Raw genomic sequence first — 17,160 nt, forward strand, 5'->3', positions numbered from 1 at the left:
CCCGCCTCAACTCCCCTGTAGCGGTAATTTAGATAGGCGGACGTAGGTCTCTTGGCTGCCGAAGGAAAGCAGCTAACGGCCCGATACTAGTCTGGCTCCCAGGGTAATACCTAGACGCCCCCCCCCCCCCAACGAAATTTTACCTCAGCCCCCTGAGGAAGACCCTTAGCCGTTAATTGATGATGACAGGCAAAAACCACCGGGGTGGGCTTTAAGGAGGCCAAGTGGGGAAAGAACCTTACAGTGCCAAAAAAACAAGCTTGCTTGGTGACCAGGTTAAAAACTGGCTTGAGCTAGTGATAATAATTCTATCAGGATCAGAAATTATACACCTATGACTTTTGATAGATTCTGATAACTAGTAATAATTAAAGGTAAATGTACATTGGGCCAGAGAATCTAAAAACAAAAGCCTGCAAGTTTAAAATTGTACATCATTGCACATTACTGATTGCAACAAAAAATGTTGTGTTAGAATACATCAAAATATAAATTCTGATCCATCCAAACTTTTTCTCGGTGCGCACTGTAGGAGGAAGCCACAGAGAAACATCTAATACGCTGCTTAGTTGAAACACTGCCAAAATGTTTCTTTTATTAAATACAAACTTTTCGATGCTGTCTTATGTAATGAAACTATAATTGTACCGACGCATGCTTTTACCAGATGAAAAACAATTTAAATTCGAATATCATACCTGTATGATATCTATAATGTACTTTGGGAACGACTGCATCATATCAATTAGGCTGAAATAGCATGTAATGTTGCAAAATGGATTTTTATGTACATAAGTATTTTTCTTGGCAACCATCCCAGAATGATGTATAATTCATTAAAATATTAAAACACATCAAAACAGTTCTAGTGATCTAGTGGAGACAAGGGGAGATTAAAGCAAGCCACATACATTTGAGATAAAAATTGAACGAATGGATAAACATAAAGAGTATGACAAAAAACAGTTACTTAAGCAATTGGATATGATGTTGGAAACGGCCAGACGTTTCAGGTAGCATCTATACCTTTTGCCAGTGACACTAGAGAACTTGTGCAGAAATGCAGATTTCTGACCATTTCCAAAATCATAACTGTTAAAATTGTACATTGTTCCACATTACTGATTGCAAAAACAAAAGTGTTGTGTTAAATACACTTTGAATTCATTTTGAATTCATTTCTTTGCATTTTCTCCTTTTCCTTTGGAATTGATTTTGGCATTCTACAACATTACCATATCGTTTTCATATATTTTTTGCAAATTTGCGGCATACATTTGCTCATTTTGCAGTTGCTTCAAATTGATACAGTATGGTCGAAAACTTTGTATTTTTTTGGAAACGGAAGAAATTTCATACAATATTACTATCGTTTTCCAATATTTTTTGCAAATTTACGGCATATTGCAGCTCATTTTGCAGCTGCTTTGTACTATTTACAGCGTGAACTTTTTGGAAAATTTCATTGATGCGCGCACGGATGTCGTCAATATACTGAAATCAAGATGGCCTTAGCTATATGATTCCAACAAATGTTTACGGCAACAGGTATAAGTCGTGATGTACGTACCGTGAACTGTGGTATCCCGTTGACTTGATGTCTTCAAGCAGGCTCCGAGAGAAGTCAACAAGATTTTCTCTTCACTCCACCTGCACACAAATGAGACGGCAATGACGCAAAACGGCAGTTCAAACTCTTATCTTGTCTAAGCTGTTGAATTTTGCATGCGAGAAGTACAGTGTAGCTTAATGTATAGGGCGTGGCTAAACTGTGTGCTAGCAAAGAGTGTGTACACAACATGACAAGAAATACATGTAGTCTCAAGCGTAAGTGATTGTGTTTTAAATGGTGAAAAATATTCTTCTAACTTAGAAGTCTTAGAATATTTTTCACCGTTTAGCTCTAACGTTTTAGAGTTGCTACAAAGATCGGTATTTTGTTATTGGTCAGTCAGTTAACTTCCAGTACGCCCATATAACGGGGCTGTATTAAGTTACCATATTGTGGCAGCTTTCTCTCAGAGCCTGTGGTTATAGAGACAGGTATAATCTTTAATCTGTTTCCTTGTGTTGTACTTTGTATGTTTTGTGTTGTTTTTTGTGGCACCACCAAATGTACCGTCAAATTTTGATTAATTTTTGCAAAAATGTATTCAAAACGTATATTTTCCTTTAAAACGTCAGAATTTTAACAAAATATCATTCATATTACAACCATTCACATTTCTTTAGACTTTAAACATGTATTTTTTTTTATTAATATAATTGGAATTCTGACAAAACATTACTCAATCTCGCCCGCATTGCTTTCAACCTTGACGAAAGCCTGTCTAGAGGGCATGGCAACAGGCTACAGGAAATAGAGGGCGTGTCATTTCCTGCCTAGCAGTTATGCATGATGGGTAATATCTTGTCAGTACACCCTGACAAGCAGATAACTGAAAAGTACATGTACAAATGTAGATTGATGCATGCCTTGTGGATAGGCTTTGCCGTTAATCTCCAAGCAGATCCTAGGGTGGCAAGACAGTCTATGCCTAGAGGGGGGTGTCTATTTGCTTCTGTGGCTAATAGAAGTTCCTCTGGGTAGAGACACTCCTGTGGCCAATTGGAATACTACAGTACTGTCTTGCTAAAGCCTATCTGTGTAGGGGAAGGATTAGGTTAAACAAGTCGATCGGTGTATATGTAGCCAGCTGACGCCGCACCGCATGCCTGCGAAGCTGGTGTGTTATGCCGAAAGGCGGTTATACTGGCTATATAGGGTCTGCCTATTTACCGGAATACACCGGAAAACACAGTTAAACACCGGAACACACCGGAAAACACATATAGGAGGCTAAAATCTACCGGAATACACCCTGATATGATGAGATAACATACCGAATTGCTGTATTTTGACATGAAGTAACGTGTATATCGCCGCGGGAACAAGAAATCGTTATGAATTGGCGATCGGCGATCGCGGAGGCGAGCCGACCAGTCGCCATGTTTGTTTACATTGCCGACTACGAAATGTTTGTTTAACGCGATCGCCGTACAGAAGTGAAATTTACCGAAATGAAGAGGTCTTTGATGCAGGTACCGCAAGTTGCTACATTCTGGCATGAAATAAGTCGTATATGACTTTGTTATATGACGTTGGGAACAAGAAATCACTATGAATCGGCGGAGTCGACCCGGCCAGACGCCATGTTTGTTTACTTAGCAGCCGGCTATAACGCTAGTGAACCTTTATCCGTCACTTTTTCTCAGTGACAATCATGTGACGCCAATTTCTAAAAATGATGAACCGTTTTTCTTGTCCTATTATATTATGGATCTTTCGTCCTCGTGGTCATGGGTGTTTGGTCCTCGTTACGTTGGATCTTTCGTCCTCGTTTAGATGCTTGTTTAAGCAGCAGAGATTACTACATGTATTAGTACAACAATGTTACTACATAGCCACACGTGTTGCGGCCTCGATTTGTCGCAAACGCTGCCGGATCCACGCTGCGCTGCCGATGTGGGCAAGCCGCCGGCTCCTTCGATACCTTCCCGCCCTAGCCAACTCTCAGCTCAGAAAACTGTTGTTTTTTTTTACCCCAGCTCATCATTTTAAATTAAGCAGAACATCTGGACAATTTTTCTAGTGATATTCGGCAGGAATTATTCATGTTAGAACAAGGACCTACTGTCTACTCGCTTCCTAAAGTTTGGCTTGCGACGCACACGCAACGCCGGGCGTGTTTGTTGTCGAATTTCCAGTAGCAAATATCATCAATTCTTTCACAATCAAGAAGACTACTTCAGCAATCAGCTATATAATGAAAGCTATATAGTGAAAGACTTCATATGTCGTGTCAACAGGCGATTGGAGTAGAAAAACGATGGTTTTGTGCGGAAACATCAGTCCCTTTATGCCTGGTCTGAATGCTCTAGCTCCGCACTGTATACACAAACAAACGCTGGAGAACAATCTTCTTTATATTCGGCAATTTTCGAGATTCTTCGGAAACCAATCACAGAGGCTCGGTTATAGTCGGTGCAGATCGTGTTTGTAACGAAGATGGACGAAACTGATTGGAGCCGCCCGACTAGACTACTCGGACGCCAGCGGCGCCCGGCGGCAACTTCTTCAAAGGGAAACGCCTGTCAATCAAGTACATGTACGTGAAGCCACGCTGTGGGAAAAGTACGCGCCCCCCCAAAAATGTATCAATAGATTCAGTTTATTTCTCAAACAAACAGTCACAATATCAAACTTAGCTACTTTTACTATAGAGTCCAAACTGTAGTGGTTTCATCGGCGAAGTACTCTGGTCGCAATTTCGTGCATTTGATTGAAGAAAATTGTTGATGCCGCGGCGTGCCGATGTAACACGTTACGTGTTCGACCGAGTTTGTTTACTGGCCGGGCGCAGGTCATTGACCTTCGGCTTGCGTTGTTCCGGCGGCTGAGTGGACTCGAAGAGCAAAATGTCTGGCAGTTTTAGCGTCCGATTTTTGTTTGTATATCATTGAAAATAACGCTAATTTCCACCACTACATAACGAAATTCTTGTGAATAAATGTATAACTCAAAAAGTCTTTTGGGGAAATAAATATTCTTATCCGGATTTTTGGTGTATTTGGTGTTCTTTATTCATGATCGAATGGTGCCGAAGTCAGCGTACCCTGACGCTCATGAGCGATTCGCGATCGCCTAAATATCGCTGAAGAGAACATGTTCAGATCCTGGCGATTATGTTTTAGATCGACTACGATAAAACTTCAGGGCTGTCCTCGGCAAAATCAGATGAAATTTCAGTGTCAAGCTTTGCAGGAAATTATCAAATGCCGCCGCTCGCTGACGCACGCACTCGCTCTGTGCGGGTCATTGACCTTCGATTTGCGTTGCTTCCGGAAAATGTCTGGCAGTTTTATCGTCGGACTTTTGCGCTTTTATCCAACAGACCGACCTCGTAGCAATCATTCACTGGCATCCTATGCAACTATCTTTCTTCCAACTAGTTCGGAGTTGTGTGCACTGTGTATGGGAACCGCATCAATCTGAATAATCAATTCTCTTCTGTGATGGCGCTAAACAAACATCGTAGTCCGCAATGTAAACAAACATGGCGACTGGTCGGGTCGCCTCCACCGATCGCTAAATTATAATGATTTCTTGTTGCCGGGTTCCTGAGGCGATTTACACGCTATTTAATGGCAAAACACAGCAATTTGGGATGTTATCTCGTCTAAGCAGGGTGTATTCCGGTAGATTTTAGCCTCCTATATGTGTTTTCCGGTGTTTAACTGTGTTTTCCGGTGTATTCCGGTAAATAGGCAGACCGGGCTATATAGATACAGAAGCTGGTGTGTTACGCCAAAAGGCGGTTATACCGGCTATATAGATACAGATACAGAATCTGATACAGAAATGGATGGGATTAAAGAAAAATTATTAAACATTCGCCCCTCTAGCGGCTTCACAGCTTCCTGCTTATATCTGGCGCGAGTTGTCTTTTGACTTCTCTGAACATCCCAGTTTAAAACGTAAAGCAAAACAAGCCCTGTTAGTTAGATGAAGTTCGGCATTAGAAATTATACTCAAAGGCGCATCACAAGAAAAAAAAGACAAGTAGCAATTGTCAATTTCTTAACCATCCGACGAACCTTCTTGACAAGCTTATCTCATAGCAGCCTCATATTTTTGCAGCTGTCTGGAAAGAAACCCTTGGGCATGTCTTTCCAATTCCTTAAAGACTTCAAGTCGTCAAGCCAAGTCTCCACCCTTAATAACATGTCAAAAGTAAAATTTCCCGTGAGAAGCAGCCTTTAGGAATGTGAAGACGGCATGCCAAGATGTCTGGCGATAAACAATGCCACTGACACTCTGGAAGGCATGGTGAAGTCTCGCGTGAGTCTGCGAGAGTTAAGAAGCTGTTCACATTCATTCTTCCTATCCGAATAAATGGGCTATCCGAATAGAAAATAGTTTATCCGAATCAAAGGCATACAGTATGATTTCAAAGCAGCAAAACTGGAAATATACTGAATAAGGTAATCTTTACAATCTTGACACGTACATATTTCAATCAGTATTTCATACTTTGGGTATTTAAAACTGCAAAAACCAGCTCCAAGATGAGTCCTTTATTTTCTGGGTGGTACCCTAAAAATCAGCCCAGGGCCCTTCCAGTAACCATTTTCTGTCAGAATTTTGGGAATGTTTGCTCCTAGTGATGCATACCTAAACCCAATTTTAGGTTCAGGTCCGGATTCAAGTCCAGAGGTTTAGGTTCAGGTCCGGACTTGTAAGTCCGGACCTACAAATGTAAACCCATGGCATATACAAAATTGCATGTTGGCAACCTTGCAATGTTGTCTGGGTGAAACTTTGGCCCGATGGCAATGTTTTCTTTGTTTTGCAGCAAAGATTTTACAATCTACGGAAGGTTTTAGGTGGTTTGGAAAGAAAAGGGGTATGTGAAATGGTCCTTTATGGTAATAAGTCCGGACTCGGTTCTTGACTTTTAGGTTTTTTTGGACTTGAACCTAAACATTCTTACAAGTCCGGATCCAAGTCCAGTGAACCGGTATGCATCACTATTTGCTCCATGAGGGTCAATATACATTGGGATAGTGTAGTTTCAACTCAATATGTGGATAAGTGACTAGAATATTGACTTTGAAAAATCTGGTTTCCAAGCCCTAAAAACTGCACTGGATGCCTTTTAAGATAAGTTTGCGTATCATTCACCAGTTTCCCATTCCCATGACCCATTGTGCCTGCCGGGTAAAAATACCCAGGTTGCATAGCGCCTTGTGATCTGAATTATGTGTTTCTGTGGTGTTTCATTGATGACAGAAAGTAAAACAATTAAGTTTGCTCCCTTAATATTTATACACTACAACATCTGTTGGATTATTTCGAGCAATATAGTCAAGTAAATGGTTCATTGTCTATTTGTTGTCAGATTCCACCTACATGTATAGTAGGTCAATTAATGTTGAGCATAAAATGCCCCCAACATCTCAAAACACGCAGAAAAACTTTCCGGCGCAATGGAACCTGGGAGATTTAACACACACCCCGCCGCTGCAATGCATCATGGGAATGGAAAACTGGTGAATACAGGGGTCGCTGACCGTGTTCTATATAAAACACGTAACTGTATAACCTCTTTGAAAGATCTTTACATTGGAATTGTCCCACATACATGTATAAGGACAGTAATACTATTGGAGAAAAAAAACAGAAAGAAGTTGATGCTGACCACCAAACCACAAAGAAACAACCCATTGATGATTCTGTTTTATATGGAGTCTCTCTGTTCATCTACAAAATGTACTAGTACTGGGAGACGGAAATCTTTCTCACCTAAACCAAGCTTTCATTTGAAGAGCAAAACGTTTATTATGAAGATAAAAGCTCTTAAAATCTTCTAGAAAAACTGACAACAGAAGCTTTTAAAACACTCTTCCTTGCTTCCTCTCTTCAAACACATAAATCCACACAAGGCCCCACTGTCATTTTACTAATGAAAGCTGGCTCTAAAGGCTTCGTGTCTCAAAAGCTGACGGAAATTTATTCTGTCGATCTAACATCTGATCACTTTGAATGTGTTTTGCCCCGTTTGCAGCAATGGCAAAAGTAATCACGTTGATCAAATGCTACCGGCTATACGTGATAACGTTCACAATCTTAATTGAAGTGTAAATGTATCACAGACCAGGGGCAGACGTTAGAAGTAATAGGTTGACGATGTTCGATAATACGTCAGTGTATTAGATATAGCTACAAAACATATGGTCTCTACTTACCACGGTGGTCAAATCTGGGCTGCAAAGTTCCCACATTTCATAGAATCCCAACTGTGTTCGATCGGGTTCGATCTGGGCAATTCGAATCGAACCCGCGTTCCATTTCGGGGTCACCTGCGGTCATTTACAACAAAGCGGCAAAACAAGCCCTTCTGCCTGAGTGCCTCGCAATAGATAAAAAACAACACTTTCCTATAGATACAAACAGTTTCCTGGACAGTACATGTCCGCTATAATTTTTGGTGGGTATGTAACATGTAGCGAAGCTACTGTCGTATCCTTGGGTGACCTTGAATACTGTAATGATTCTTTACGCCAGTATGAATAACACAAGGCAGACTTTCTGGCGATATGACATGTCTCCAAAACTCGAGCAAACCTGGAAACATGGAGAGTCAAACATACCCCATTTACGGCTCAAAATGACTAAAACGGTTGTCCCGAAAATCGTGTTTTAGGGATTTTTGAAAAATGGCCTCAATTTTGAATTATGGGTAATTTAGTGAGAAAAATGTCAAAAAATGCCATTTTTTCACCAATATGTCGACAAAAACTAGACTTAAAATCAGAAATTAAAAAATCCCTAAAACACGATTTTGTATCTTATTCCTAGTCTGCGAAAAATATAAAAACCGGGGATCTGGGGTAATATACGTAGCCAGGTTTGAACGATGTTTGCCTAAAAACGTGACATGACTTGTGCTCGGAAACCCGAAAATAATCGTCTTTCTGAGCGAAATTTTTAAAAATCAGTGATTTAATATATAAAGCTAACGTTTAAAGGATGTTAAGACGATAATTTCATTTTAATTTGACGAAATTTACCCCTAAATATTATTTGTTTATTTTCAAATATTTTACGGGTAGTCCAAAACAGGCCAAAATAGCGTCTTGTAACCCGATACCTTTTCGAACGCGCATACCAATGGGAAAGAATACCGTAGTGACAGACCGCCGTGTACTGCTGTTTGCCATATAATTTAGCCTGGAAATTTTTGTAGACTTATTCTGCCTCCAGTCTTCTACTAGTACCCTGGTGCCAAATAGCAAATGGTGCATGTTCTCATGTATGCCTGTCAGTTTTCTAGAACCAAGCAATGTATGGTTCTACATTGTATGTACATTTTGTACATGTATGGAAATGATCAAAGAACCAGTGTTTAAGAAATACCCAACTGCAGTTTGCATTTTGCAGAGACATCAATATTGCAGAAGAAAAATTAAACAACTTGCAATTTTGCAGACTGAAAAAAATCAGGCTAGGTGTTCAATGGTGTTTAAGAGCTTTTGTGTTTACTACTGACTCAAGCAATGTACAAGTTACGTATTTTTCAAATTGCATGTAAAATGTTTTCCAACCTGCAATATTGTATGAAAAAAAATATACATGTACCATGGATTTAGCACCATCATACTTATTTGCAGAAAGTATTTCCGAATTGCAGAACAAAATGTTGACATTCTGCAATATTGCATAACACGGAAAAAAGGATTTCTACCACTGGAATTGGAATTGGATGGGAGCCAGTCTACTGTACTTCTTCTTCTTCCTCTTCTTTCATTTTGAGGCAGAGTTCGAACCCAGGACCTCTTGGTTCCGAGCCCAACGCTTTGCCGTAACTGATACGCCACACGACCATACTGTAACTTCAACTCCTGTCAAAATAGCAAATATAGCAAAACCTTTCTATAATTTTACCTGACATAACGAATTCTGCTTGTAATCGACGTTACTCTTCAAAATGGGATAGTTTTCTTGTGATACGGAGTGCGTGAATGTCGTGCTACATTCCGCACAACAAGAGGGCATGGCGGCATGGCGGAAACATAACGGCAGACAGTACTATTAAATCTGGAACACATAGGAACACATCATGCTTAAATACACTAATACTAGTAATAGAAGTCCTCATGAAAGTACTTACCCATACTTCAATCTCAAAAATTCTTCTGCACCAGGTAGCCGCGAGGGTCTGCTTCCCAAATATAGCAAGAAAACAGGGGGTCGACCAGCTCAAACTCCCGCCACAGCTGATGATAGTAAACAAACCTCAACTTTGACCTACTTTTCCATGGTATCCATCCGCTCTGGCCAGACAAGACCTAACCACTCACATCTCTCATTACGACCACTAAACTGGTGAAATAAACAAAACTTCACCAAAGTAGGAAAGCTTAGACCCTACCTGTACCTTCCAGCCCCAAAATCTCCAAAATGGACCAAAACTTTCAAGAGATAACAGGATTTTCAAAGGTATTAACTAGGCACCACAACCGTCCTCCACTGCATCTGCCCATAACGTTACATTGTAATCTACCAGACAATGTGAAAGAATATGTGTACCTAGCTTCAATTCTGTCTGCACTGCGAACGGTTTCTACGTCTCTAGACTGTAAAAACAATTAGACTGGACGCCTCTCGGATCAGTCAAGCGCCGGGAATCGGCAACAAGCCGCCGGTAATAAATTGGACAACGCTGTTGACAGAAGAACATTCTCGCATTCTAAATTAGAAAACCAGACATCGTCTGTAGACAAGCGTATTGAAGGCCGGTCTCTAATTCAACTATCTGACCTTGATTCAGACACTCTCAATTGTGCTCTTAGTGTTACATAATCACAGCGCAGAATCTGAAAGGAAATGGTTTGGAAGTAAACATCAGGGAGGTCCAAGAATAACTGTTTTCTCTTAAAGATACCGCAAGATGAAAAACAGTTGGTGCCGTAAAAAGCAGATTTATAACGACATTTATGGGTTGTCGTGATTTGGAGTGCAGGGCTTGGCGCATACTTACTTAAAACACCCGTTTCTAAGTAACGTGCTATCGGGCGACAAAGTGGATTGCGATGGCAGTCTCTTCTTGTCATATAAGCTACTAGACCTGTCACAGTTAGCCGGATATGGCCTTCCGAACACTAGCCAAACTCCCCCCAACCATGGTAAGGATTAGGTCGGCTACTTTTCGGCTATGCCAGCCGAATGTTTTTCAAAGTGTTTGAAATGCTCGGATGTTCTGCCAGCGTTCTGAAGTAGTATGGGGCGTGGTTGCCAGTGAAATTTGACTCAAACTTGACTCAAATTCAATTAGATCTGCATAGAATACCTAGTACCATGCATGTTGTAGAATATAGTATAATGCTAGACGTAGATATAGTCTCACATACCACTGTATTTTCTTTCTTATGTTGTTTGTAACTGCAATTAGCCCTCGGGCATGTATTTGCAATAAACTTTCACTATAGGCATTATTTAAAGCTGCCCCTACTCTGCATGTACTTGATGACAGCGAGTTTCACGAATTTTCGATCACCTCAATATTGTGTAGCTTTCTTCCATGTACTTGATCTTTTATCTTTTTTGCATGGATAACCTTACAGATAAAATAGGTAGATATATAAAGGAATGCTTTGCTATTAGAAAAAATGCCGAAACTTGTGATTAGCCCACTCGATTGTAACACTTTATCAAAAAACTTGTGATATCCCTTATTATTTGAATGATTATGATACAGATATGTTAGGTTTTATTCGACATTAGGTCTTATTCAACACACTTATTTCATTGTTGTTACTCTCTTTATGTAGTTTGCCATACATTGTACCATGTGCAATTGTCGTGCAATAAAGTTCTTCTTACTATTCGTTTTGCGATCGTACCATCGACGTGAAAACAGGCTGGTCGGCCTGCATGCATGTGTCGTGTAAAAGTCAGCTGGATACTGAAAAGGCTGTCTGATCTGATTTGATTTTTGCATCATCAAGAACAGGACCCAAGATCCCTGTGGGCGGTTGCTTCTGCCTGCTTGAAAATCAAGCAACATAAAAATTGCCTAGCCTCCTTTGCAGACTTCTGACGAGGCGGCGTTAATTCACTTGTCTCGGGGAGGGACGCGAGTTATGCCGCGCGCGGGGGGACGGTTTTGCCGCCGAGGGACTTTGCCGGGGAGAGACGGTTGGGTGCTCCTCGAAACAAATTAACGCCACCAGCGCCTCAGAAGTCTGCGAAGGAGGCTAAAAAATTGCCTACGAACTACGACGAATGTGACCGCAGCGTTACTGCCAGCGAAAACCTCTTCACACGCTGTGTCAGCGATCCTATCCGCTCGGTCACTAAGACCATCATATTGACGGATCTCTCTCCGCCGTAGTGCATACTTATTTTCAACCGATACCGCAAAGACGGTAATCCCCTCAAATAGTCCCAACTGTGCACGACTTCCACTTCGAGATTACCCCACTCAGATGGACAGCTTGAGGTTTTATCAGAGCTTACGGAACGATACAAGTAGGTCACGGGTTCGATCCCCGGACTAGAGAGTAATATTTTCGTAGGTTTACGTATATGCCATAATGATGGCCGGGTCATATAGTCATACCAATGAAAATGGTACATATTACATATTACATGCATTGTTTAGCTCTTAGCTCTCTCCAGGGAAAGAGCCACTTTGCTTGTAGCCCTGTCCCCTACTGCAGTGCTTGAAAAACTGTGCGGCCCAAGGGCTACAGAAACGGAGATGGGCGTCACCCTACATGTACAAGGTGTGGGAACGACTTTTTTGTAACTTACCTCACGGTAGAAAAAGACACGATTTTTGAATGCTGGTAAAAACAAAAACAAATGCAGGATTGTATTATACGTTGTGTGTGTACAATTCTAAGCCTCATTCTCTCTCAAGATTTTACCAGTTTTACATATCTGAGAAACTCTGAATCTTCGTCAGGTAAATTAATTAAAGTAATTAGCACCTCTGCTACCCCATTAATATTGATTCACCATATACATAACATGTGAATCTCTTCCTGGTGAATTAATGGAATATCAGGGGTGCTATCCCATCAATTCACCATACACACTGTTGTAACTCTTGGTGGTATAATGGGATAGCATTTTCTCAAGCTATCCCAAGTAAAAGTAATTAGCACGTTTTTAAAGACAATACATTTCAGTGCTAAACAAGAGTTCCACGATCTCGTACCTTCGCCAAATGATGTTAACCCTTGCGGTTGACGAATTATACAATTCTAATAATTGATTTCGCAAATAAGAGCGTCATTTGCATGGATTACATCAGTTGATCATATTCTCCACCCAATGACAGCCTTATCTTAACAAAATAGGCTATTCTAGCACTTCCTCATAAATTATGCAAATGAGGTCATAATGTGAATAAATTATATATCTTCATTGATGTTCCAAATGCGGCAAGTATGAAATTCCCAGCAATTACAACTATGAAATTATAACAATTTTCCATTAATTATGCAACTTAGGTCTTCATTTACATAATCTATATCCTCAGATATGTTTTTCTAGTTCTAGCTACTGAAAACATAACCTTCTTGGCGAAGGTAATAAATGGGATAAATACTAGTCACAAACGCTTGTTTTACGATGATTCAATGATAGGAGATCTGCTAAACAGAAACGTTTGAAATGTTACCCTGGCATTTACCGTTTGCGAAGCAAGCAGTCCTATGAGGGAGTACAAGTATCAGGACAACGGTATAACGTGATCAACTTGACATTCAAAGTAATCCCGAAGCAATAGGGTCCATTGTAGAAGATGGGTTTGACATTTCACACTGTAGCTCAATGGGAAGCGAGACCACGTCATGGAATGGCGCTGGCGCATTTCTCAACCCGAAAGGAATAACTTTATCCATTTAGTACCCCCGACAGCTTTCAGTCAAAGAAGATACTACGAGTTTGCACATGTAACGGTTATGACTATTGTAATTAGGGTAATATGTAAATGACCATATGGAGAGACTTGTTGTGGAGAGATATGCATATATTAGTGCGTTAGGTAGGCACTGATTGGTTGGTTGGTGAGAGCAACCAATCAGGTGAAGGACTATTGTTAGCATAGTTGAGCTTGGAAGTGACAATCGCTCTGTAAGTCAAACGACCACCAAACCTCAAATATTACACAATATAATTAAATTCAGGTCATATTTTACTCTACACTCTACAGACATAAATATTCAAGGGGAAAGATAAAAAGCAATATTTGTACACCAGCAATACTTCACAGCTATCACTGAATAGTAGTAGTTGAGACGGGGGACGCCACAGATTAGTTGGCACATTTCATCAGCTCCTAACTGAGTTGCGTGCCTGGAATCTGCATAAAGGAACGTTCTGGAAGCGGTGAATTCATATCCTTCAAAAGACTGATGTCGTGCGGTGGACAATTTGGGTAAAATCTTATTCTTTCTGTTGGTAACTGCAGTTTAATAGCACTTTTTCATAATAAATATACCGTAACATGGATAGAGGCATACTCCACCAAATGACATATATACGTCTTGAAATTGAACAAACTGCAGTTTCAAAAACGGGTTACCAGCAACGGCTGCCTGAAGGCTGTTCCATCTTACAATCATAGGAGGGGGTGGTTAGTGATTCTCTCCGCAATCCCCTGCTCTCTCTATATATATCCGCCCCCTGGGCGTTTTAAATGGAATAGCCGTGTAACAACATGGCGCCCAGACAGTCTACTAGACAAATGAAACATTGCTAGCATAATCACTCACGTACTCCCAGAACTTTTCTGTGTGTAACAAGAGCTCCGTGAGTTAGCTTTAATCCTGTGAGTAACTGCCTCATATCGGTGGACACGGTGGAATTTATTGCTCCAGTAAATTTCATCCCTTTCTGTGCTTTCCGATCGACTGTTAAGCGGATTTCAAGCTGGCTGAAGCGTCTTTCGTACTTTTGGGAAAGCTACAATTGGAGTTTCAAGAGATTTTAAACTAGGAAGTCGGCGACTGGCTGACTGAATACTAATCTCCGAGAAGATACTGAATTTCAGCTGACAGAGTTCCTAACAAAAACGCCTCTGCAGTTCCAAAAACTAGCCGCTAGGGGATTCAAATTTCTACCACGTCCTTCCAGTTACAATTACAAAAGCTATTTGCCAACCGACACTGGAGAATTTGCTGAAACAACTTGTAAAACAACTGCACAAGTTATATCTTGGTACAAAATGTTGCACAATGCGAAAAAGTCCTTCAAATATAATACTATCGTGAAAGTTCATCTGTGTTGGTAATTACAAAAAAATTCTCTCGCCTAGAGCCTTCGACCAGTCACTCTAGTCTTCCTCAGAAGACTGACCCAGTGAAGCTTGTCACGTGGTTTCTTTGAAGTATGACGTCAACACTGGGTCAAAGGTATCTGGTAGACGATGTCGGCGGTTCAAAGTCCTTCAAATACGCTTTCTCGACAACTCATTTACAGTGAATACTGTATGTACAATACAGGGGCGCATAAATCGATTGGAGTAGACGTAGACGACAAAGAAATTCAAGGTAAAATCCCTCAAGTGGTGACTACATGTGGGTGACGTCCTTGCATATGTTCACTCGGCCATTCATTAACAATAAATAACATATTCCCCGAGTAGCCTTTAGTCCAATTAAAAGGCGATTACATGACAGGTCTATTCAACCGAGACGTTGTCCTTGTTATGTTTGAGTGGGTGTGGTGAAGAAGTATTTGTGTTCTAACACGGTTAAATGCCATTGTATACATCTGGCAACGTTTCAAGGATAGGTCCTTCTATTTGTAGGTGGGTCTGTACATTTGGAACATGGCTATCGTATATATTGTTGCACGTTTCATGTGCTCAGTAAAAAACATTCAGCAAATGTTCGTCTTCAAGTTGACGTTGAGACAATCTAGACTAAAAAAAATAACTAGAAAATTTTCTTCTCCAACATCTGTCGGCTGTCCTGTAAAGAAAAATACTGTCATAAATCCTTGTATACGATTGGTTTTTTGGCATGAAAAGATCGTAACGTCAGCCAATAAAAAGGTGTGAATGAATGAACGAATGAATGAAATTTTAAATGAACATTAATTTTAATATTCCACATATTTAGTCTTACATGTACCTGTGTGCAGCTTACGCCACAGCCACAACATACGCGCCGTGCTTACAGACCCTTACAGAGAGAACGGAACTATACATTTGTTTATTTACGGTTTCCCTGCTGTGATGACCCCATTTATTATTAAACCATTGCGTGTCGGACAGGTATTACGGAGAGATCCGGGTTAGGGTAGAGTACTAGAGAGCGGTTTCACCCCACCAGACAAGCCCGGCGTGGGAAAATGTGCAGGAGTTCTACTGCAGGGCTCGAAATACTGGGTGCATGTGCACCATAGTGCACCCAAAATTGGAGCTGTGCACCCAATTTTTTTCTGTAGGTGCACTGGTGCACCCAAATATTTTTGCAGGCATCTTTGTACATATCAAATGTATAATAGTATACAGGATATTCTTGGCATCTAAGGGTCAGAAAAGTAATACTTATAATATCTTTGTTGTAGTACTTGTGTAAGATTTTGAAATAAGCTCCCATTTCAGATTCAAGCTTTTTAAGAGGAGCAGTAAGATCTGTAAGTAGGATTTGTTTTATATGGTGCACCCAAAATTTTTATGTGCACCTAATTTTCTAGGTTTAAGTAGGTGCACCAGTGCACCTATTCCCAAAAATGAATTTCGAGCCCTGTACTGTAGTGACGCCATTCCCATCAATAAATAATCCACGTCGTCACGCTAGCATGTTCTTATGACAGAACGTGGAGAAACCACCCACATAATTCACGGCCGTGAAGTTGCCTATGACGCATTATGACCCCGGTAGTGTCAACAACAGGAAATGGCTAACTCTTTTACAGATATTTTCATGGTCATTGCTCTGAGGAACTCACCAAACTAGTTCCACCACTCAGAACTTTTAAGCTAGGTTCTCCACTAGCTCACACAACTTCACCGTCCAAATTCCTTGTTCGAAACCTTTTTACAGTGACAGTTTCTTTCCCCGTACGGCCAAGCTTTGGAATTCCCTCCCTGACAAGTGTTTCCCACCAACCTACAATCTACAGGCTTTCAAATCAAACGTTCACCGCCATCTCTTGACATAGCCATGTTTCTCTCATATTTCAATGCCGAGAAGTGGTCATATAGGCCTTGCATTATATTGAACCACTCCGTTAAAAGAAAAAACTACCTGGCCAAATGTTTGGTTCCCAGGCTATGTCGAGCAGGCTGTGACAGAGAACCAACCGCTGACAAAGTGGCTTTTTTTAGGTAACAAGGCTGAATTTTGGAACAAGGAAAATTTTGAAAAATTAACCTTCTAAAATGGCATTTCATGCATTTTTGAGAGGATTTCCAAGAAAAAATCAGAGATAAATTTTTATTCAATGACAAAGGGAGCAGTTTTTCTACGATTCCAGTCCATCTTTTCAAGAAAAATCCTGGACCTTTACATAAAAAGTGGACCAAAAAGTGGACCTTTGAGCCTTGTGGGGGGGTTCATCCGAACCCCCCGAACCCCCCTCGGCTACGGGCATGC

Source organism: Branchiostoma belcheri, unplaced genomic scaffold, assembly GCF_001625305.1.
Source record: "Branchiostoma belcheri isolate BF01 breed outbred unplaced genomic scaffold, Haploidv18h27 scaffold81, whole genome shotgun sequence".
In the NCBI taxonomy this organism is placed as follows: Eukaryota; Metazoa; Chordata; class Leptocardii; order Amphioxiformes; family Branchiostomatidae; genus Branchiostoma; species Branchiostoma belcheri.